Raw genomic sequence first — 24,778 nt, 5'->3', positions numbered from 1 at the left:
GAAGTCATGGGGAGGGGTGGAAGCCATGGGGGGATGGAAGCCATTGGCAGGCACTCCGGAGAGGAACCTCCACCATCCCCAGGCCACCCCTGAGAGCACCACTCTCAGGAATCTGGATGAAGCCCCTCGCAGGGTGAGGAAAGCAGGGCCCAAAGACCCTGTTCTTCTTTAACTCCCCAATTTATCGTAATTTATCACCATCTCTAAGAGAAGCACATGCATCCACACCTACAATGGCAGCAGACACCACAGAGGTACCCTTGTAGGGCACATGGGGTTTCCTCCTCTCTCCTAGTTCAATGGTTTAAACAAGGATAAACTGATGGTGCTCACTCTAGTGGAGGTGGAAGTCAAGGTCCCGAACGTCCACACACCTCTCCTGACAGTCACCTGGGGGCAGGCGAGGCACATCCCTCGTCTCCTTCATCTGGAAAAGGATCCCAAAGGCAGTGTGCGGGCTGCCAGAACAGGGAGGAGCAGGGCGTGGGGGGCAAGCACAGGGCCCTGGGAAGGGCCTGAGTGGGGCCAAGTGCGGCCCCGGGAAGTCTACCAGCAGGTGCCCTGCACGGTCGGGCAGGACACAGCTGAGGGAGGAAAGCAGAGGCAGGCAGGTGACAGTTCTCTGCCTGCTCAATGTCACCGTCACCTAAGAGGGCTCTCTGATCCACTTTCCCTATTTTGAAATTTTAAGCCCTCCGAAAATGTTGAAAGGTTACTACAATGAATAGCCGTGTTCCCTTCACTCAGGTTCTCCAGTCCTTAACAACTCCTCTCATTTGCTTTACATCTCTGTAATTTTTTTTCTGAAATACTTGCAAATATGTTACAGACAGCAGGACCTGCCCCCTAATTCATCCGCCTGCAGCCTCCCGGGAACAGGGCTGTCTTCACGATAGCCACACCATCAAAGTTAACACCATAAGCATGTGTCTACATAGTCACATTTTCCCAGTTGTCTTGACAACATCCTTCTTAGCTATTTGTAGATTTGACGCAAGATCACACATGGCACCAGCTGCCCATCCTCTGGGCTCCTTAAATGGGGTCAAGGGACGCTCTTTGTCTTCGCTGGCGTTGTCCTTGGCAGGCTCCAAGCCAGTGGTCCCCTACAGACGCCGCGTCCTGCACTGCCGAGCGTTCCCACACGACAGCACTCGAGCTGCGTTTCCGGCCCGAGTGCCCCATGGGTGGTGCTGGTGCAGATCACAGACTCGGGTCGGGTTCTGTCCCGTGGGTCTCTTGGCCGGTGCAAGTCCACTATCGGCGGATGAAGAAGGGACTCTGTGAGGGGTCACTCTGTTGCCCCCACAACCTCTGACCTGTGGCCTCAGTGTGCAGGGCTAATCCAGCTGGAATCAGTTACTGCCCTTGGGCTTCCACTTACCAACATGCCCGGGCAATTACATTGTCTTGGCAATATGTCCAGACTATATCGAAGAGCCTCAGGGAGGGTTTTGAAGATCTGGACTCCCAGCCCCGCCTGACTTACTGGATCAGGCCCATTTCCAAAGACAAGCTGGAACCTGGGAGCTGCTATATAGAAGGGTCTATCTTAGGGAGCCGGGGGGGCAGGGCCTATGCCCCATGCAGGCCTCACTCGGGGTCTCCATGACCCATAAGGGGCTGTAATTCCCTTCTTAGGAGGACACACAGCCCCTTGCAGAGGAGCAGCCCACATGCACAGCACAAGTCCCCGGCTTGTTTCTGGTCAACACCCGTGGCCCTCGGCCACCGTCTGCGCTCAGGTGCCAGCTTTGCCTAGGAATTCACTGCTCAAGCACATCTCTGGGCTATGTTTGCTGAAGGAAAACCCCAAGCGTGACTGGCGGAAACCACAGAGCAGAGCCCCCTGCACATGGGACATAAGTCACTTACCCTTTATGAGTCCCGTTACTCAACCCTAAGCAAACTGCTTTGCCCAGCGCATTGCCACAGCCCCAATGGGACCAAAGCTCCATGACCTAGAAACCTGCAGGCAGCTCCACCCCAGAGGAAGGGGGAAGTCCTTGATTTCTAGACGGCATAGAGAGCCCAGCAGAGGACACAAGTGAGCAGACACCTGCCACCCGTGAGCAAACGAGAACAGGAGACTGGCCAGAGGACAGCACTCTAGGTCCCAAGACGCTCACGTGGACTTAGCTGACACAATGCCCCCCTAAGGGTTGCCGTCCAAAAATCTTACCCCTAAAGCATTTTCAAGCACAAAACCACATCTGCAGGTTTAGTTTAAGTAGGTGTTTGCTGAAGAGGAGAAGTAAGTGGGACACAGAGGCTCATGGCACTAAGAAACCAAGGCCACGTCGGGGAAGGCTGTAGGCCCCGATGGAGACCTGGCCCTTCCCACGCCCCACAGAGACGCCGCTGAGGGGGGCACCTCCTCGTGGTCCATGCCCTGCCACTGGCCTTGTGGACACCAAAATCCAAATGATTCCAAACAATGAACAGCAGTACCAGGAGTGAAAAATATCAGGTACCCAACTCAGCACCTGCCATCTGTGAGTCTCATGTGCCTCAGGGAGACCTCAGTCTAGGTCTGAACCGTATGTCAAGGATGGAGTAAATTGTAGGAATACATTTTTTATGGGAAAAAAAAAAAACATAATGAAACTGCCTGAACAGTGATTTAAATCATGGCTTTAAGTAAATAATTTACAGAAAGGGACACAGTGGTGTTTTCAATATTCCAAAAGAGGTGTAACAGTGCTTGTAGTAAGACGTGCAAACTAAAACTGCGACGTTCCCCCGCCACCTCCCCCGTCAGCTGGCACTGCCCTAGGAGGACGGGCAGGACGTGGTGTGGTGATGCTGCAGGAAGACGAGCACTCTCACACGCCCTCTGCGGAGACACACCTTGGCGCAGCCTCCAGGATGGGAGCTGCTGATACTGAAAACACGTGCACGCTCATCCGTGGCCCTCTTCCAAGAATGCGCAGTTACACCGGGGCCGGCGTGTACAGGGCGTTTCCCGCAGCAGCAAGCAGGTGTCCGTCCAGGGGACACTTAGGTCAACGTCTGGAATGCCCAGAAGCACCGACTCTACACTTGCAATCTGCAGCAGCCTCCAGGATGTCTCGTGCAGCAAAGCACAGGAGTTGGGAAAGGGGGGCAGGGCACCCACCCATTTTTTGTGCGCATTGAAGGAAAAGCAGACACATGCTCCTCTGTCATCAGAACGTTCTGGAGCAACTCAGAAACCTGACGCAACTGGCCAACTCTGGAGAAGACTGGTGATCAGCAGGAAGGAGACAGACTTGTCACAGAAGACAAATTCTTGACTCTTGAATTTTTTCCTGTGTACATATCGCTGTCTCCCTTTAAAAATTATAAAGAACTACAATACCAGTAAACTGATTTGATTCATCTCAGAGCTATTTGAATTTTTTAAAGTATATTCAAATAGACTTTTTCGAAAATATTCTTCTGGCTCTCAAAGATAAATCTTTATAGAATGCAGGTCAAAAGTAAGTGCTGGTGAGCGCTTATGGTAAAAGTGCTGGAACTTTCTGAGAGTAGTGTCAAGCAGGCAAGAGGTGAAGGCTCTGGAAACATCAAAAAATGAAGGTACTCAGCGAACCTCCATCCTGTCCAGCCCTCTCTTTTGTGAGACGAGGACACTAGGGCCCAGCGTGGACACTGGGCCTGCCCCGCCTACTTTAATTCCCTCCACGAATCATGGTCAGCGTTTCTCTGGGACACGTGGGAAGCAGGCGGCCCGACTCACAGGACAGCCCTCCCCGACGCAGCTCCAAGGAAACCACAGACACCCCAGTGGTCACAGGTCCCCACGCGGCCGGCCCTCAGACACCCATCACGTTTCCGCCCGGCAGGGACCGGAGGGTCACCTAGAACAGCCCAGCAGACGGGCCCTGGGCTGTGCACAGGGATGCAGCACGCGGCCCACAGGGAGGGGCGGGCAGCCGTGAGGAGGCAGAGGGGCAGCCCCTCTCAGCTCAGTGAGCAGCGGAGGTGAGAACATCGTGGCTCAGGGCCACGCAGGCCCGCAGGGGCGCCCTGTGGATGGGCGCTGGGCTCTGTCAGATCTCCCGATTTGTCACGAAAACCTGGGAATGCACATCCTTATGTGAAATCTCATGATTTTATATGATGCAGCTAATGGAACTGGTTTTGAAAACCCTGCGTGACCATCATCATCAGCCCGGCACACACCTATGGCCCAGTGGGCACTTTGCAGCCTGTGCCCCTCCCCTCAGTCACCAGGTCAGCATGTCCCCCATTGCTCTGGGCAGCTAAGCCCACCTGAGGCCCGCCTCCACAGCCCGGTGTCAGGGTTGGGAGAGATCCTACTAGCCTCTGAGGCCTTTCGGTGCTCCCTCTGTGACCTGGCATCTGGGGTGATGTTTGGGGCAGCAGCCCCTCCTCCCCCACCAACACAGGGTCTGCAACACATCCTGACCAAAAGGCAGTCCAGCGGCAATGGGGACCGCATTTGTCTTAGGAGACTCCAGGCCGGGGCCTGTTCTGGGACATCCACATGTAGAACTAAGAGCATAGCTGGTGTGTGGTCACAGGACGCTGGAAGGCCAGGATGCCAGAGTGCTGGGCATCCCTGTCTGACCCAGGCCTGCAGCAGCATCAGATGAGCAGGAGAAAGGACGCTGGCCTGGGTGCTGCCCCTCTGGGCCTCCCTCAGCCTCCTTGTCCATAAACTACAGCAAGAAAACCCAGATCAGGAGAGACTTAAAAACTCATAGACTAAAGTATCCAGTAACAGAGGAGCTGCTAAGTCAGTATTCGCCTAACAGATCATTATGCACCCAAAGGTTTGCTCTGACAGGGACACGTTTATACCATATACAGGAAACAGCACACTGAGTCATCGCAACATCCACAGAGAAAAGAGATGGGAGGAGGCAAGTGTTTACAGAGGTTACAAATGAACACCTCTGGATGGTGGCATACAAAGGGGACAGATTCCTTTTCTGTAAAATATTTTTTTGCAACAAAATAACAGGCATACTAAAAAACAAACAAACAAAAAAACAGTCTGAAGAGACAGAAAGCATGAGATATGCTTTCTCAGATATGGCAGGGATGTTGGAATTATCAGATAAGGAACTAAATTAACTGTGATTAATATGTTAAGGGTTGTAACGGAAAAAGTGGACCATGTGTGAGAACAGATGCGCCATGTAAGCAGAGATGGAAATCCTAAGAAAGGAATAAAAGGAAATGCTAGAAATCAAAAACACTGTAACAGAAACAAAGAAAAAGAAAATATTTTGAAACAAAAGCCAGAAGGAGACAACATTTATAGCAAAGATAAGAATGACACCAACTTCTCTTTAGAAACCATTCAGGGGGTGGGGTGCATAGCTCAGTGGTAGAGCATGTGCTTGGCATGCACAAGGTCCTGGGTTCAATCCCCAGTGCCTCCATTAAGGGGGGGGGGGACAGAAAACATTCAAATATGAAGAAAGTAGAGTGAAACCTTAAAAGTGCTGAAAGACAAACCACCAACCTAGAATTTTGTATCCTGCAAAATTATCCTTCAGAAGTGAAGGAGAAATGAAGACTTTATCAGACAAGCAAAAACTGAGGGAATTTGTCACCAGGAGACCTGCCTTGCAAGAAATGTTAAAAGAACAGCTTCAGAGAGAAGGAAAAGGACATAGTAAGTCAGACACTTTGATCTACATAAAGGAAGAGCATTAGAAAAGGCATAAATTAAAGGAAAGTAAAATCTTTAATTTTCTTATTCTTAATTGATCTAACAGATAATTTATTCAAAATAATAATAGCAACAATGAACTAGATGATTATAGCTTAGGATTAGGTGAAATAAATGATGGCAATGTCATAAGAGACAGGAGGGAGGAACAGGGAACATTCTCTTATAAGGAACTTGCAGTACCCACAAGTGATACAGTGTATTTGAAAGCGGACCTGGCTTAGGTATAAATATAAATATAAATATAAATATAAATATAAATATAAATATAAATATAAATATAAATATAAATATAAATATATATATTGCAATATAGATAGCAAATATATATATATTTTTATATAAATATATAAATATATATAGCAAACTCAAGGGCAAAAAAAGTTTAAAAAGAAGTATAATTGATATATTAAGAGAGAAGGAAAATGAAATCATATAAAATGCTCCATTAAAGCCAGAGAAGGCAGAAAAGAGTAGAAGAGAAAACCCAAAACAAATAACAAGGATGCAATAAATGGAAAATAGAAGCAAATATAATAAATATTAATCCAACATTTTCAATAATCACTTTAAACATCAATGGTCTAAATACACAAATTAAAAGACAGAGACTGTAAGAGTCAGGGGAAAACAAAACTACATGTTGCGTATCAGAAACTCACTTTACATACAGAGTCACAGATTGAAAGGGACATTGTTGGGGTGGGGAGGGAGGAGGGGTGGTATGGGAACTCTCTGTGCTTTTTGCTCAATTTTGCTGTGAACCTAAAACTATTCTAAAACATAAAATTCTGTTAGAAAATAAATAACAATAAAAATTTTTAGGCTAGGGGGAAGTAAAGGATTGAAGAAAGATGTATCATTGTTTATACTAGTCAAAAGAAGCCAGAGCAGCTATATTAATTTCAGATAAAGGAAACTTCCAAACAAGAAAAGCCATAGGACAAATAGAGGCATTACATAATGATAAAGGGGGTCATTTTCCAAGAAGATAGAACAATCCTGAATGTATCTATGCCTAATAACAGAGCATCAAGATACAGGAGGCAGAAACTGACAGACCACAAGGAGAAACAGACAAACCCATTAGCATATTAGAGATTTCCACATCCTCTATCAATAATTGAGTACCCAACAGACAGAAAAATCAGTAAGGACATAGCTGAACTGAACACCACCATCAATCAGCTGGGTCTAATTCACTTTTATAGAATACTTCATCCAACAAAAGCAGAATGAACGTTCTCAAGCTCACACAGAACATTGACCAAGAGAGATCACGTTCTGGGCAATAAAATACACTTTAACAAATTTAAAAGAATAGAAATCATACAAAGAATGCTCGCATACCACAATGGAATTACACTAGAAATCAACAAAGAAAGATATTTGGGAAACCCCCAAATACTTGGAGATTAAATAACTCACTTCCAAATAACACACAGGTGAAGTCTGAGGAGAAATTTTAAAATATTTCTAACTAAATGAAAATGAAACAGAACTTAGAAAATTTATGGGATGCAGCGAAAGTAGTGCTTAGAGGAAAATTTATAGCATTGAATGTAAACATTACAAAAGAAGACCTAAAAGCAGTCATTTCTGCTGCCACCTGAGGAAAACTAGAGAAAAAGAGAAAACAAAATCCAAAGTAAGGAGAAGGAAGGGAGTCATAAAAATTACAGCAGGAAGTAATGCAATTGAAAACAGTAAATATTAAAAAAAATCAGTGAAAGCAAAACATGGTTCTTCAGAAAGATCAATCGATAAGTCTTTAGCTAGGTTAACAAAGAAAAAGAGAGAAAACACAAATTACTAATGTCAGAAATGGAAGAGGGGCCATAACTACACATCCCATGGACATTAAAGGGATAATAAAGGAATATTATGAACAACTAACTCTATGCTCCTAAATTTGATAACCTAGATTAAATAAACCAATTCCTTAAAAGATTCGATCTACTAGAACTCATTCAAGGAGAAATAAATAATCTGATTAAGGCTGTATCTATTAAATAACTGGAATCAATATTTAATAACCTTCCAAAATAGAAAACAGCAGGCCCATGTGGGTTCTCTGATATATTCTGCCAAACATTTAAGGACAATATTATAACAATTCTTTACAGTTTCTTCCTGAAATTAGAAGCAGAGGAAATATTTCCTAACTCATTCTCTGAGGCCAGCATTACCTTAATACCAACCTAGATAAGGAGAGAGAAAGGCAAATCAGATAGACAGGAAGACTGGAAAACCAGACAAAGACAAGAAAGGAAACCTTTGTTCCAATCTTTCTCATGAACATAGATGGAAAAATCTTCTACAAAACATTAGCAAATCAAATTCAACAGTGTATAAAAAGAACAAGAGGGATTAATTTCAGCTAAGCAAGGATGGTTCAATATTTGAAAGCCAATTAATGTAATCTACCACCTAAACAGGCTAAAGAAGAAAAATTATATAATTATATCAATAAATACAGAACATGTTTCTGACAAAATCCAACGCTCCTTCATGTAAAAATTCACAGAAAACTAGAAATAGAGGGGAATTTCCTCTATTTTATAAAGAACATCTTATAAAAACCTACAGCTAACTTATACTTAATATGAGAAACTAGATGTTTTCCCTCTAAGATCAGGAACAAGGCAAGAATATTCACTATTACCACTCCTATTCAACATGGTACTGGAGGTTCTAGCTAACAAAATAAGACAAGAAAAGGAAATAAAAGATACACAGATTGGGAAGGATGAAACAAAACTCTCTTTTTTTGAAGATGACATGCTGGTCTACATAGAAAATCCCAAGTAATCAACAAAAGAACTGACCTACAGGTGATTATAGCAAGGCTGTGGGACACCAAGGTTAACATACAAAGGTAAACTGTTTTCTATATACCAGCAATGAACAATTAGAATTTAAAATTAAAAACTGTGTTGGTATTAAAAACACAACACCATTTATATTAGCACCTAAATCTAACAAAATGTGTACAAGATCTATATGGGAAAAACACAAAACTCTGATGAATGAAATCAAAGAACTAAATAAATGGCGAGATACTGCATATTCACAGACAGGAAGAACCAGTTTTGCCAAGATATCAGTTCTTCACAACTTGATCTATAGATTGAACGCAATCCCAATCAGAAAGACGCAAGTTACTTCGTTGGTATTGACACACTGATTCTAAAGTTTAAATGGAGAGGTAAAGACCCAGAATGACCAACACAATACTGAAGAAGAGTGAAGGTGGAGGACTGACACTACCCAACTTCAAGACTTACTATAAAGTTACAGTAATCAAGACAGTGTGGCATCTGTGAAATACCAGATGAACAGACCAATGGAGCAGACGAGAGCTCCCAGAAATAGACTCACACCAATATGGCCAACCAGTCTTTGATAGAGAAGCAAAGGCAATAAATGGAGAAAGATGGTCATTTCAACAAATGGTGCTGGAACAACTGGACAACCACATGCAAAAAAGGAGGGGGAGGGTAGACCTAAATGTAAAACTATAAATCTACTAGAAGAAAACATATAAGAAAACCTAGATGACCTTGGTTTGCTTATGACTTTTTAGATAAAATACCAAAAGCACAATCCTAAAAGAAAAAATTGATAAACTGAACTTCGTTAAATTAAAAACTTCTGCTCTGCAAAACACACTTTTAAGAGAGTGAAAAGATAAGCCACAGACTGAAAGAAAATCTTTGCAAAACATATATCTGAAAAATGACTAGTATCCAAAATATCGAGAGAACTATTAAAAACTCAACAATAAGACCAACAATCCATTAAAAAATAAGTCAAAGATATTACCAGTCCCCTCATCAAAAAAGAAACACAGCTGGTAAAGAAGCATATGAAAAGGTATTCCACATCACATGTCATCAAGGAAATGAAAATTAAAACAATGAGATACTACTACACACCTATTAGAATGGCCCAAATCTGGGACACTGACATCACCAGTGCTGATGAGTCTGCAAAGCAACAGGAACTCTCATTCATTGTTACGGGGGCTGTAAAATGGTACAGCCACTTGCGAAGACCATTTGCCAGTTTCTTACAAAACTAAGTGTGCTCTTAACATTTGATCCAGAAATGGCAGTCTTTTGGTATTTACTCAAATGAGCTGAAAAATTATGTCCACACAAAAACCTGCACATGGGCATTTATAGTAGCTTTATTCATAATTGCCAAAACTTAGAAGCAACCACGATGTCCCTTAGTAGCTGAGTGGATAAATAAGCTGTGGTACATCCAGACAACGAATATTACTCAGTACTGAAAAGAAATGAGCTTTCGAGCCATGAAAAGACATGGGGGGAACTTAAATGCACATTAGTAAGTGAAAGAAGCCAGTCTGAAACGGCCGCATACGGTATCATTCCAACTATATGACATTCTGGAAAAGCCAAAACGACGGAGACAGTAAAAAGATTATTGGTTGCCCTGATAGGCAGGGTCAACGTCCCTACTCAGCCTGGAAGCAGTTTCAGAAGACGTACGGTCACCCCTCTGCAACCCCATAAGATTATGGGAGTAAAATCTCTGAGCGGGGAGTGAGACAGGAAGGAAGGTGGCAGGGCACAGCCATTCAGGGAGTAACGCAGCAATTAACATCAAAATGGTGGAAGACCCAACCCCCAGTTGGCCTTGAGGATTAAGATGGTGGGAGATTTGACTTCTAGTAGACCTTGAGCTTCATTATACGCTCACTGTAACATATTAGCATGGTGAATAACGTGCCCACAGGCACCATGACAGTCCCAAGGGTAACCACAAAAGGTCAGAGAGTGGGCAATGGCCAACTTCCTGGGAATCCCAGCCTCTTCCCCAGGTTAATTAGAATGGTCCTCCCACTTGTTAGCATGTGAAGCTATCGAGCCCATTAAAAACTGGCAACAGCATCCCTCGCGGCCGCCTCTCGCTCCCTCATCTTCGGAGACAGCCGGCACTCTGTCTATGGCGTGTGTACCTACTTTTACTCTAACCTGAGCACCCACCCCCCACACCTTGTGGCCTTTCTCTTGCCTTTCAAAACAGCCTACACTCTATGCAGTATGCATCTCTCTAAATAAATCTACCTTTACTCAAATAAAAAAAAAAAAATCGGTGGTTGCCAGGGGAGATGGGGGGAGGGATCACAGAGGACTGGTTTTTAAGGCAGTGCAAATACTCTTGTATGACACTATGATGGTGAATACATGTCATTATACATTTGTCCAAACCCACAGAATGTGCAACACCAAGAGTCAACCTGAATGTAAACTATGGAATTAGTTAGTAATAATGTATCAACATTGGCTCATGAATTATAACAAACGTTCCACACTGATGCAAGATGTTAATGACTGGGGCGCTGGGGGCAGGTACGAAGGGGTACATGGGAGTTCTCTGCACTTTCCACCCAGTCTTTCTGTAAATCTGAAACTACTCTTTCAAGAAGTCTTTTTTTTTAATCAGGAGAAGTTCCATGTGTGTCCACAGGCTTACTGTGGGCTCCTGGAGAGACACATGGAGCCATTCGGTGAGAAGGCTGGAGAAAAGCTGCCAAGACCTTATGGAAACACCTTATGAGGGAAATACTAATAAAAACCTGCAGAAACAATATCTCTCCCAGATATTAAAATAAGTTTAAAAACAAGCAAGCAAATGGGCAAGGACTAGCAGCGACTAAATGCTGACTTGCTGGGTAATGAGATCGTGAAGCATTCTGCTATTTAATTTTGAAATCCCATACAAGTGCAAATGTAAATCAGCTCTCTAAATTTAAAAGCAAGGCCTCCTGTTCACCATCACCAAGCCCACTCTTCCCCCTGATTCCCTAACACCACGAGCAGCGCTCAGGGCTCCAGGCTGAGGCCTCCACTGTGCCTGACCCTCAGCTCCCCCACCCCACCCCACCCCACTCCACCCCCATGAGCACAGGCCTCCACCACCAGCCACAACCTGCCTCTTGGTCTGATCTCTGGAGCAGCATCTGTCTTCTCCCACCTTGGAGGGGCCTCCTTATCTTGGGGTCTCCCCCTCCAGCCTCCTCGTGCTCACACATATGCTCCCAGATCAAGGCCAGGGTGTCTCCCCCGCAAACAGCAGAAATGCTTCCTCGGCCGGCAGGCTCTGGGACAACCACAGACAGCCCAGCAGTGTCCAGTGGGTGCTGGCTGGCACACCTGGACCCTGGGCCCCTCAGGGCCAGAAGTGGCAGCGGGCTGGGGAATCCAGAGGTGGCCACTGGGTAGCCTCCAGGGGCTAACTAATGGGGCAATGTCAAGGTGAGCATTTAAGGTGAGGGCACCATCCCACCAGCCAGGCCCAGGCACAACCCCATGAGGATGCTGCTGGGCAGGAGTTCTGGGAACACCCAGGACAAGCCGCCCTGAAAGAAGAGTAAGGCTTCCTTCCACAAGCAGGTTTGCAGATAAGGGGTGCACTGGGCAAAGGTGCAGGGCACACCGAGAAGCCCGTGTGGTCCTGGCCTGAGACAGGCCAGCAGGGACTCAGGGTGCACCCAGCACGTCCTGACCCAGGCAGAGGGTGTCACTTGAATCTGCAGACAGTGGGGGCGTCCTGGGCTCCATCTGGTCAGCCCTACAGGAGAATGTTCTGGAAACAGGTGCAGAAGAGTTGAGCAAAGAAAAGCTACAGGCAGATATCAGCTGTAAAGACCCCAGAAGCCGAGGTGAGAGGTAGCCTCAGGAAGGGGGTTGCTGGGACCCCGGCTGTGCAGACAGTGGGAGACTGGCACCAGCAGTACTTTTGGGGGCCCACAGCACCTCAAAGTCAACCAAGGACAGGCTGCGTCCGTCGCCTGTGAATGCCCTGTGCTCTGCGGCTGGAAATATGAGCCCCAGTCAGGAGCCAACCATTCCTTCCCCAACTTGGCTGCTCCCACCAAGTGGTGAAAGGTCCCGGGACGGGGGAGGCCTGTGCCAATCTCGCACTGTGGCCCAGGTTCCCAGCGCTCATGTCATCATCTGGGCCAGCTGCCTCTGTAGCCGTGGGCCCTGGGGAGGGCAGCCACAGACCCGGGAGTCCAGCTCCATCTCGCAGCTTCCTTCCCACCTCTGTGCCCTCACTGGTCCAGGAGACTCGGGGTCCTCTTAGCTCCACATCACCCCTTCCCTGCTGGAAAGACCCCTAGGCAGGGCTGCTGGCCCCAGGCTCTGGGAGAATGGGAAGGCTCTGTGTCCCCACAGCCTTGCCAGTCTGTCACAGCAGTAGAGTCACCCCTGAGGGGCAGTATCACAATAAAGGAGCCATTCGGCCAGCCTCAAGTCCTCTGACCAGATAAATTCACTGCCGGGACTCTGCCCCAAAGACATGATTCCAAAGACGTAAACAGATGTTTCCGATACTCTGGGTGCCCCACACAGGGAGGCCTGAGGCAGGGACACCACTAACCAAGGTACTCACTGCGAGCCACATTTGAAGCCGCAGGAAAACACGTTTACAACATCGGGATGTGTCTCCAGCCACGTGGAAATAGCATGGGGGGCCCGAAGGCTGGGGGAGCAGCAGCAGGGCCACAGTCCGTGGCAGCCTGCGGGTGGACCTGCCGCTGGGCCTCACTTTTCCCATGACACTGTAGGTGTCTCTGCTGATCAACACCTCCTTTCACAGCCCTGCTCTGCTCAGCCACGGCACTGGTCCCTGAAAGGCCTTGTTGAATATGCAGATCAGTGCAGGGCTAGCCCAGACCCACGGGACATCAGACAGAAGCTGGCTAAAGGCTGCCGCACAGGGGTAGGGTTTCCAGAGCCCACAGAGCAGGGAAGAGGGGCACCCCTGGGGGGCTGTCTCAGATGTTGCAACACCCCCTAGAAACTGCACCGTGGGGCAGGGACGAGCTGTGCACCACAGACCTGGGTGGGAACGGCAGCTCCCTGGGACCTCAGGAGGATAGATCTCCAAACATAAGGAGACGATCTACCCCGAGGGAAAGTAGGACTTAACTTCCAAGTACGTCATAGAATAATAGAGCCATCTAATAGAAGATATAAAATAATTCTAAATGATTGTAGAAGAAAAGAAAGATTCAAAAGCATGAAACACACACTTACACACACTCTGGAGAAAAAAAAAATGATCAGACAAATCTGAAAAACTAGAACTTCCAGAAATAAAAAATGACATTAAAATTTAAAACTCCATTAACAGTTTCAGCAACAAATTAGACACATTTGTTCCATGTGTCCATCGAGTTCAGAGAACTGGTAAACTGAGTTACCAAGAATGTCACCAGAGAGAAAAAGACGTGGGGAAATGCGATAGCAAAGTTAAGGCCCGTGGAAGAGAACGAGGAGGTCCAGCACAAGAGAAAAGACAGCTCCAGGAGGGAAGGAGAGACTGGACGGAAGGGCAAGGGACGGGGGCCAAGGGCTGGGTGGAACAGGAGGAAGGCCTGGCTCAGCTCCCGGAGCAAAGCCATCCTACTTAAAGGAGGGACTACGAGTAGCTGGAGAAGCAGAGAAGCCACTTCTCGGCTGCACCCCTTAGCCAGGGCCCCCTCCCCTTCTCCAAGACCCTCTTCCCACCGCTGCCACCATGGTCACTGGGGGGTGGGGGGCAGCTGCATCGCCACCTGTGAAGTCCCGGGGAGCAAACGATTCCTTCGTCCTCCAGAAACAATGTCTGGGCTTTGCTCCCACCCTCCTGAGGGCCTTGCTGGTGTGCCCACCAGGCCGGGGCTCTCACTGGGCCCTGAGCTACCTCCTGGGTCCTCCCGGGACCATGGACACCCTCCTGGCACAACAACGCGTGGAGCCCGGATGCCAGTCCTTCCAGCACACAGCTGCCTCTCCCGAAATGCCGAGCAATCCCAAACACTGATTTTTAAAGTCCATAGTTGGCTAATTTCTCCTCTATTCTTTACCAAATAAAAACATTTAAAAAAAATAAAAAGAGAGAGATTGGACCCCTCTTCGTGTGTTTTCCACCAGTCAGAGCCTGGCTGCAAGGTCAGCACGGCTGTGGTGTCAGGACAGCCTTTCCCTCTCTCAGGCTTGAGCAAAACCAAACTCCTTGGTGACTCGGTGCTCCCTAGAACTTCTCCTGCTGAGCCAGTGGGCCTCCATTGGGCCTCCAGCTACAGGCCTCCAGGCGGTGGGGCTGAGACCCTGGCCCCCCTGGGCTGCTGAGCTTGACACGCACCAGGGCATGATCACAGAGCGGCTGTTGGCCTGGGACTCACTCCGCATGACAACCTGCGAAGCGGCCCCTGCCCTTTTCACTTTACAGGTGAGAGGCGGGGACAGGTGAGGGCCCGCTCAGGCTGTGTGGCTGAAGGTGGCCGCACGGATCTGAGTTGCAAAGCCACCCCACACTGCAGGGAGGCTGGCACTCGCATCAGGGGAGCCGTGCATCCCGGGCAGCTTGGGCTCCCACGGTGAGGACAGGTTTCAGACTAAGAGAATCACACAGGTAATATTCTGAAAAATTCCTAGCCTCCTCCTCCTACTGCACCTGCCATCCCTTCAGGAGAAAGTATGAGAGGCATCTGGGGACTTGAGAGTTTAGAAGGACCTCCCCCAAATTCTCAGGGTGCTGAGCACAGGCTGCCATACCCTCCCTCCACTGCTCTGTGCTGCACACACACACACACACACACACACACATACATGCACACTCTACACTCCACAACACACACACACACTGCACACCGCAGGGCTCTCCTCTCACTGGTAAAGCAGGCTGGAGCTGGGGGGGCACGGGGCAACCCAACAGCCAGATTCCCTCTCTGAGATGTGCTGAGGTCCCACCGTACTTGGCTGCAACATCTTCGTTGACAAAGATGCAGGTCTGGGCTGCACCTAGGGTGGCCAGAGTTAGCAAGTAAAAATACAGGACACCCAGTCAAGTTTGAATTTCCAATAAAGAGAAATTCAAACCATTTCTGATCGGGCATCCCTACCTGCATTTCTAAGTCCCTTCCGGCACTGAATCCTCCAGCGTGTGAAATGAGGGTTGGACCCCATCTGTCCCAGCTGAGACAGTTCACGCGTTAGCGCAGACCAGGAACGAGAAATGCAGGGGTGAGTGGACGTGGCAGGGGTTCGGCCAGCTCCCCCGTGCGCTGTTTCCTGGCTTTGGGTCCCACTGTGAAACGCTGGCATTCAAACAATGAACGCAGCACAGTCCTTTACTTGGTTTTCCACCCTCCAGGCACCCTGTCTTCTTGTATAACCTCCACCATTGCTCATTTGGACTTTGTTTCACATCCCTTCCTTGATCCCTCTGGTATTCACTTCTTGGACTTATGGAACAGAAGGGCTAACCGGGGGTCGTGGAGGGGCAGTGGCGTCACTGCGCGGCGTGAGCCCACTGCAGCCGTGAGCCCATCTGCTTTCAGGCCAGGCCACCACTGCCTAACCGCTGCCTGTCGCTGCCACGGGCAGGTGAATGTGCTGGACACTAAAACTAACCCCCAGAGTAGCCCTGGCCCCACAAGCCACCCCTGGAACTGCCCTTGGGAGCCCCTGCGGGGTGCACGGGGGCAGGTGTCTGAGCAGACCTCACCCTCGGGGCTCTGGTTCCAACCCCACGTCCGATGGAGTCGGCCCGCTGAGGCCTGAACTGAAGGGAAGAAGGGGCTGCAGGACAAACGGCACAAGTGAAATGACTTATGAAGAACACACACGACACAGTTTCCGAGGGGCCAAGCACAGAATCAGACATGTGGGAAAGGTGGGGCTCATGCCGGACCCCCAAAAGCAGGGGAACAGAGCAAGGTCAACAGGACGGCACTGGATGCAGCCTCTCAGGGACAAGCCTTCCTGTGAACCCGGAGGTGGTCACAGTCCCCCTGCACGGGGGCCTCTGCACTGGACCCGCTCCTGGGGTCAGGTGGTTGATCCACCCAGACACGCTCAGCGCACACCCGTGGCAGACCCCTCTGGAGGCCAACTGTGCTTTCTGGGGCCCGGGGGCAACAGGACACCTCGCTGGGCTCTGCCCGAGCCCACAGCCAGTCCCGAGGCACAGAGTTCCAGGCCCACATGGGCTAGCACTGGAGGTGCCATTCCTGGGGACGTGAACAAGAACGGGACCTGAAAAACCACATGGCAGCCAAGACTTCCAGCTGTGGGGCCTCCCAAGCCCCTCTTCAGCCCATCTCCCCAGCCAAGGGGACCCCACCCCGAGCCTCGGGGCCAGCCTGTTGGACCTTCTCGCAGCCTGAGAGGTGGGTGGGCCTCCCAGGAGGTGCCCGGATGCGGGGCCATGCCCTACTGCAGAGGTGACAGCTGCAAGGACCAGCTCGGGCGAGGCCACTTCTCACTGAGGACAGGGGCTGTCCCCACTTACCACCATCACCTGTGGAAGTTCCACCCAGCCCCTGGGGACCCTGCTGGCTGCTCACCCTCTGCAAACACCACGTGTCCCTCTCCATGGCCTTTCTGGTAAGACGGGAGTCAAGTCTCAAAGCTCTGGCCACAAGGAAGGTGGCAAAGCTCCCACAAAGTGTGGCCACATTCACAGGGAGTCCGTGTCATCATCAGTCAGTCTGGTTCTCACCTGTCAGAGTAAACAGGGTTCACAGCGGGCTGTGCCCCCGGGGTGGGCCAGGCTTTCCTGCCTTCTCTTAGGGGCATCTGGACTTTTGGGCCCCCCTGGACTGGTGGTCACCAGACAGGCGCCAGGCCTCTCACCAAGGGTGGAGCAGCTGAAGGCGGCGGGAGCAGACGGCCGGCCCTCCGGAGAAACGAAGTGCGCAAGCCAGTCAGCTGAGCTACAGGCAGGGCTGAAACAGGGAGGGATGCTCATGAGGACCCCTGCCCCCATCAGGACGCCCCCCTTCTGGGTGCCTAGAAGAGGAGGATGCCAGGCCGAGGTACTCTCCTGGGGTGGGAAGGGATTTGGAAAATTGGAGAAGCAGAGAGCCAAGAAGAGAGGGGTCCTTTAAAACCCCCAACCACAGCGGTACGGATACTTCCCACACTGCGTGAAAAGGGAGGTTGAAAGAATCCGCAAGTGCAGGAGGGGATGAATGAAAGGGCTTCAGCAGCAGGGAGACTGAAATGTCACCTGCAGGATAGGTTCCAACCCCCGGGAGGGTGAGCCAGCTTCCTCCTGGAGACAACAGGGCCTTTCCCTAGCAGGTCCCAGAACACTCGACCATCTCCTGCACCCCAGACACAGGCGGGGCAGTTAAGCCGCACCCATCCACGGGCACTGTGTGTCCACCAACCCCCACGCACCCAGCAAGCTGCTGCTCCCAGCTCCTCAGGTGGAGAAACCGAGGTCTGGCAGCCTCTGCTCTCCTTCCCACGGCGCCTCCCTCCAGGGCTCTGTCTCAGACCACGGCCAGCAGGCAGGGAGAGGGGGTGGGGGGTGGCGCGGGAAGCCCCGCTGGGCACCAGAAAGCCCCAAGAAGCGAGAACAACCCCACGCATTCGCCCTGCCCGCCAACCCCTCAAAGCACTGGAGGCCACGTGGACCCCGCCAGGAGCCCTCTCTCTCACCAGGATAAATCCAACCCACCACAGAAGACAGTCATATTCAAGAAGCGGGGGATTTTAGGTCTGCAAAAGTACCTGACGCCACCTGTCAGACACCACCTACAGAAGCCCAGCCACACCCCGGCAGCCTGTGAGCCCCCGCTGCTCATCGGTCCCAGAGCCCCAGCACCGCCAGGTCCAGCACTGTGTCTGCCTGGATGGAGAGTGCAGGCCCCACCAAAGCTGCTGGTCTCCACCGGCTGGTCTCCGCGCTGGTTCTCAACGGGCAGCCCAAGGCCCCTCTGGGCTGCTGGCCTGTGCTCTATGCAGCTTCCCCCCCCTTCTACCCTGGGCACATGGTCCTGACTGAAACAAGGAAACCATGACTTCTCCAAGCCCCCCGCTGTTCAGAGCTGCCCCCCAGGACGGCCAACCCACTCCACCTGGTCCTGCTGCTTCTGCTTCAAACACCCTGCAGCCGTCACAGCAAGGACCCCAGATCCAGACAACAGGAGAGGAGGAGCCCGCTCAGCAGAAAGGCCAGGAACGGCAGAGCCAGGGGCAGCCCAGCCAGGAGGATGGACGGCTGGTAAACGAGCAACTGGAAAAATGTCCACTCTTGCGGGCTGCTGTGGACATAGTTCAAACAGAGACTAGTTATCAAATCCGAAATAGTACAGCATCACCTCGTGCCTATGAGACGGGAGTAAAACTAACAGTAATACGAAGCTTGGTGAAGCAGAGGAAGTGGGGCAACTTAGGGAGGCTGAACTTCTGTTTGATGGAATGTGGCTTGACCTCCGAGATCAAGGCATCTTTTGGGGGAAGGGAAATGGAGAGAGGCTGGTAAAAGGGTACAAACTCAGCTGTGAGATGAGAAAGGTCTGAGGATACAATATATGACACAGCGACTGTAGTTCATAACACTATATTGTATAATTGAAACTTGCCGAGAGAGTAGAGTTTAAGTGTTCTCTCTCTCACATACACACACACACACACACACACACACACAAAGATTAATTCTGTGAGACGATGGATATGTTAATTAACTCCATTGTGGGACTCTTTCCACAATGTATACGTATATTAAATCATCACATTGTACACTTTAAATATATTACAATTGTGTTAATTATAACTCAATAAAGCTGGAAAGAATAAAACTAAATTTTCTAAAATGTGTAAGAAAAAAGGAATTAAGGCATGTTTGGATACGCACACATTTGGTGCAAGGCAGCCGTGCGGATACACCTGTTTGTAAAGGACGTGTGCCCCCGTGGGTGCACCTGTAGGAACGTTCATCCTGTGCATCGCAGACACAAAGATGCACGTGTTCTCAGGGCAGTCCAGACTGGGCATTTTGAAAGTGGATGGTCACACAGTGAATGTGGTCAGAAAATATTTTCTGTAACACCAAACCCTAAATTTCTCAATGCTTATGCTTTATTTTCACAATGCTTTGCTGCCACTCCTAAAGCAGAGCCAGTGGAAAGAGGCTCCCCATTTTTTGCCCTTAGGTTACTCCACTCTCCACCTTCAGGTGGAGCATCTGAAAATAATTACTTAGTATCTGTAAGTATCCGAGAGTATATGAGTAATCATTTGGTATCTGTAAGTAATGGTTTAAAGCCCCAGGCAGGAGGACTCCCTGTTTACAGAGCAGTGTTTAGCCTCCCAGACTGGAACGAGCCTAGACTGGCCCCTGCCCTCAGCCCATCTGGTAAGGCTGGGCTCCCCAAGGGCCCCCTCTTGGGTCACACCCGCATCAGCCTTGCAAACCACACATTTTGTGGCACCAAGGCGCCACCTGCTCTCCCTTCATGTGGCGTGCGGTAACTAGGGGCTTAGCTGCCAGTCTGCAGGAGAGAGATGTCAGGACAGACCAGGAGGAGTCTGCCTTATGGGCTCCGTCCTCCAAAACTGGCCGTGCACTTGGGTCCCACTTAGGGTAGGACATTCCGTCAGGGGAGCAGCCGGGGGCACGATGGTCCTGCTGCTCTGGGAAGTGGTCACGCGGCCTCAGTCACTGCTCCCAGTTAGGTGCAGGCCCAACCCCGACCCATCAACCTGAGGCCCCATTCCTGGGATGACCCCAAAGGAGGGGGGGCTCTGACAGGGCAGGGTCCTATGGGGCTTAAAACTCCACCTGCACAAAGACCCCTGGGGTAGATGGGGCCATTGAGCCGCTGACAGAGCCCCTTCTCAGCAGACAGGCTGCAGGCCAGGCTAACGTGCATTCCTCGGGGGTCATCTCTTTAGAAGGGCTGGGTTGCTGGAAGGGCATTTAGAGTCAGGGGTCCTAGGGGGAGGGTATAGCTCAAGTGGTAGAGCATGTGCTTAGCATGCATGAGGTCCTGGGTTCAATGCCCAGGACCTCCTCTAAAAATAAATTTTAAAACCTAATTACCTTCCTGCCCAGAATAAAAAAATAATAATTAAGTAGTAGAGTCAGGGTCCTAAAGAAGGCATCCCTCAGCTGTGCCCCCCGGTGCTAGGGAGACAGTCCAGCCTGAGTGTCTATAAAAATCTATAGTCCACAAAATCTGTGAAATGGGAGGTGGGGGCAGGGTGACCTCTACACTCTGACAATCTAATTTTCATGCTTCGTCATTTCTGATTATAAAACTAATATTATGCTGCTGGAAAACAAGTTGGAAAGTGCAGAGAAGGATGAAAGCAGCAGGGAAAAAACGCTCTCAACCCTCTAACATGTCAGCACATTTGCATCCAGCCTGGCTCCTACCTCACACCAACTGATGCACTGTATAGACAATGCAGAATCCTGCTTTTTTTTTTCCCTCCCATTTAGCATTATAGCATAAACATTTTCCCATATCGTTAAAATCTTGTCGTAAACATCACTGTTGATGACTGAATAATTTCCTATTGTGAGTACATTATAATTTACTTAATCATCCCCTCAACTCTAAGAGTCTACAATCCTTGTCGTATTAAATGAATATTCAAAATGTCTCTTTATATGTTTTTAAACCTGTTCCAGTGGATTTTTAACAGATATTCCAGATACACGGCATGGTCTCTTTAAAAATCAGAAGCAGGTTTTGGAACATTTATTCTAGCAGTTTCTAGGGAAACCAATTGTATGCAGATAAAGAGCAAATACCTCTGTCAGGAAGCCCTGGGAATTACAGCCTTCCATCTGGATAAAGCCCTCAGAGACTCACAAGGTGGCTGGGAAGACAAATTTGACTTGAGAGCAAATGCAGTCCAAGGTCATGTTAACAGAAGTAGAACTCTAGACCAAGGGAGGTGAGGCCCCTGGCCTCAGCCCCCACCACCAGCCTGAGGGCAGCAACAGGGAGGGTGTTTAGGGGTGGGACCTGGGGACCAGCTCTGTGCTGTGACCCTCCAGGGGGCAGCCCTAGACTGAGGGGTGGGCTCAGGTCCTCACTGCTGCGGTGTCTACAGGTGAGAGGGGCTCACGGATACGAGGTCCTGTCCTTCTGGAACATTCCAGTATCTGATCTTTGCCTTTTTTTTTTTTCTTAACCATAAAGAACAAGAGAAGCAAAGATCAGGATATGGAAACGTGCATGGGCTCCAGCGGGCCCCTGGCCCAGACTCCCAGAAGACACAGACGCGAGGTGTGGGGCCTGAAGCAGAGACCCCCCCGCGGCCCCCTGAGGGATGTGCCTTTTGATGGGCCCTATCTCAGAGGCAACCGGGACTATGAGGCTAAGATGGTGCAAGCTGGGCCCCAAGGGACACTTCACCAGCAGCCAGCATGGCTAGTGGGCAGTGAGCACGGTGAAAGGACACTGGCTGGGCTGGACCGCCTCCAACCTAGCGGTGTGTTAGGAACACTGAGCATCAGTGCTGCCTTCCCTGAATCAGGGACCTTGCCTGGCTCACGGAACGAGCCCCGAGGACAAGAAGAGGCTCACCCAGACCAGGCATGTCACCACGCAGGGAACATCAGGGCCCTCCGTCCATCCGTGGGACTCACACCGACAGATACCAGCAAGCACAGAATTATTCCTCACCCGTAAGTTCCACCCCACAGTCAGGACACTTCCGGAAAGGCCTGGAAGGGTTCTCTTGCCAAGCGACCAGTAAGAATGGCAGGCCGCCAACTGCTGCCGGGTGACTTCGCCAAGAGCCTTCCTTCACTAACTGGCAGCGCGCACAGGTCACGCTCAACAGGCCAGCGCAGGAGGTGACTGCGCGCTCCCCGAGGAGGACACTCCGGTCCAACAGGGCTTCTGCGCCTGCGTGCTGTCGTCCAGACCAGCGGCCTCAGCACAGGGACTGTCTGCACAGGGATCCCCCTGGGAGTCTAAGAATGAACCAGAGTCCTGGAATCTCTGAGCGTCAGGAGGGAAGTGACAAGGAGACCACCAGGCCTGCCTTGCCACTCCTCAGGCCTCCAGTGGCTCTCAGAGGGGCTGAAAATGGGCTGGATCCTGATCCTTAGTTCCAACGAGAGACCTCAGGGAGCTGGCCAGGCTGCCCGTGCCCCGCAGAGAAGGAAAATGGGCAGGCGAGGAGGCGGGGCCCCAGCAGGACGACCGCAGGGCAGGGAAGGCGTCAGGCCGCCTCCACTCAACACCGGGACCCCAAGCCCGGCTGGTCACAGCCTCCCACTGCAGACGGGCAGCCCAGCCCGGCCACACGGCGAGGTGGCCCTGAGTAGGGGCCCACAGTCATCACTCCCAGTCACAGGAGGCACAGGGCTTCCCGCAATCAGGTTTGTGCTGCTCAGGACCGGGTGGGAGAACCAACTGAGAAGGCTCCAGCCCGTCTGTGGGGAACACCTCTGGAAAGAGCTCTAGGCTGCGGGAGGACACTGGTGTGCTGCCTCCATTTCCCTTTTGTGAAAGGGGAGCTAAGACCAAGTGCTCCTAAGAAGCCCCCACTCACACATCCTGCTCCAATGGTGCGTCTAGATGGCAGAGCCACTTAAGTGGATGGTGGCAGATCGCGGGGTGCCCCAAACTGCTCTCTTGGTCAGCTTTTCAGAGAGAAGGTGCCAAAGACCAGTCTAATTACATCTTTCTTTTCCAAAGAGTAGTCTGAAATCTAATACAAGTTTGAGATCTAGAAGAAACCGAAAGGGAACGGCATCGTGGTCCGGATGATGCGGAGAACACTCCCGTGTCTGGGCCTCAGGGACCACCTCGGGGCTGCTGAGTGGTGCCCAGCTCCCTCAGAGGGTCACATGCAGCCCCGTGAGCTGTCGGGGTGCCCACACTGGGCTGGGGCCCCAGGCTCCAGGGTGCGTGACGGTGCCTGGGATGGGGGCACATGCATTGGAGACATGGCTCCTCAGAGGTATACAAACCCTTAAGTGACTTCAGTGTTACGATTACAGGACAAAGGGGTCCGAGAAGCCATCACAGCTGGATAGCTACGCACGCACGGCCTCCAGGAAGCCTAGTTCTGTGGGGAGGACCGAGAGGAGGAGGACCAACCAAGCCACGTGGGCTCCGTAGCTGTGACCAGGGTATGGCAGCGACGTGGGATGGTAACAATCAGAGAAACTGAGCCAGGAGTATGCACAGTGCTACCATGGCTGCAACTTTTCCATAAACCTGAAACACGTCTAAAATAAAAGTCTATGAAGGAAATAAAAGCAAATGAGGCCTGACCTCACAACAGGACTCAAAAGAAAGGTGGGGGTGGATATTTAACAAACAGACAAGCTTCCACCGTCTGCCAGCCTTGGAAGTTTAGGGGCTCAGAGCGCCGCTGGAGCAGGAGGACGGGGAGGATGGGGGGAAGCCCCCGCAGCCCCCATGCCTCAGAGGAGGGCAGCTGCTCCTTCCACTTCTCAGATTCAACCTGCTCTTTCTGACTTTATTAGAAAAGCATCCGGACCGCTTCCCAAATCCTACCATCGTAAGGAGAAAGGGATGTAAAAGTCAGACAACTGCAAACTGAAATGATGATATAATAACATATAATACACAATATAATATGGAAACTGCACCTTAAAACTACAGTGAGATACAACTTTTCACTTTCCAGACTGAACTGACAAAAGATCAAAAAGTTCAGAAATTGGTACAACCTAGCGGACAATTTTAAAACCTGAAATGCTGCCCCCTTCAACTCGGCACCTTTGTGTCTTGGAATTTATCTGCCAGATAAAAGTCACGTGTACACACACATAACTGGATGCAACAGGGTGCTCCCTGTGCGAAACTGCATAGCTCGAGAGGAGGAGCAAGCTAGACGCCAACCAGGAGACAGGAGACGGGAGGAAGCACCCCGGGGCACCCGCACGAGGGAGTCCGGGGTGGGGGCCGCGTCCCAGGCAGCGCGCTCCCGTGCGCCTGGGGAAAGGGAGAGGGGGTGGCTGTGCGACACAAATGTTGTATAAACAGAAATCTCTCTGGAGTTTTTCTTAAGACGCTGCAAATGATTTGGTTCCAGGGAGAAGACAAGTTTTTCACTACATATTCTTTAATGCTCTTTTTTGAAAAAACATGTCCTAGTGTTCCATTTGCAAATTCATTCAATTAACCACTTTCAAGTGAATAAAATGCAGTTATTCTTTATCACAATAAATAAATATAAGAAAAGAAAAGGGGTCAGAAACTCCATTTTCCACGAAGTTCAGTCACCTCTTATTCTCAACTGGGGGCAGCTATCCCCCCAGGGGACACTGGCCATG

The 24,778-nt window shown here is 50.2% G+C and overlaps 1 protein-coding gene and 1 non-coding gene across 7 annotated transcripts in view; one reads left to right on the top strand and one right to left on the bottom strand.

The window, feature by feature from the left end:
- Positions 1-24,778, bottom strand: part of PHF2 (PHD finger protein 2) — an 89,908-nt gene that overhangs the window by 53,565 nt on the left and 11,565 nt on the right. The window lies entirely within an intron of this gene.
- TRNAA-GGC (transfer RNA alanine (anticodon GGC)) lies at positions 5,324-5,396 on the top strand. Its single transcript has one exon. It is a non-coding gene; the product is annotated as a tRNA-Ala (tRNA).

This window comes from Camelus bactrianus, chromosome 4 (genome assembly GCF_048773025.1).
Source record: "Camelus bactrianus isolate YW-2024 breed Bactrian camel chromosome 4, ASM4877302v1, whole genome shotgun sequence".
Lineage (NCBI taxonomy): Eukaryota > Metazoa > Chordata > Mammalia > Artiodactyla > Camelidae > Camelus > Camelus bactrianus.
This window is presented reverse-complemented; position numbering and strand designations above follow the sequence as displayed.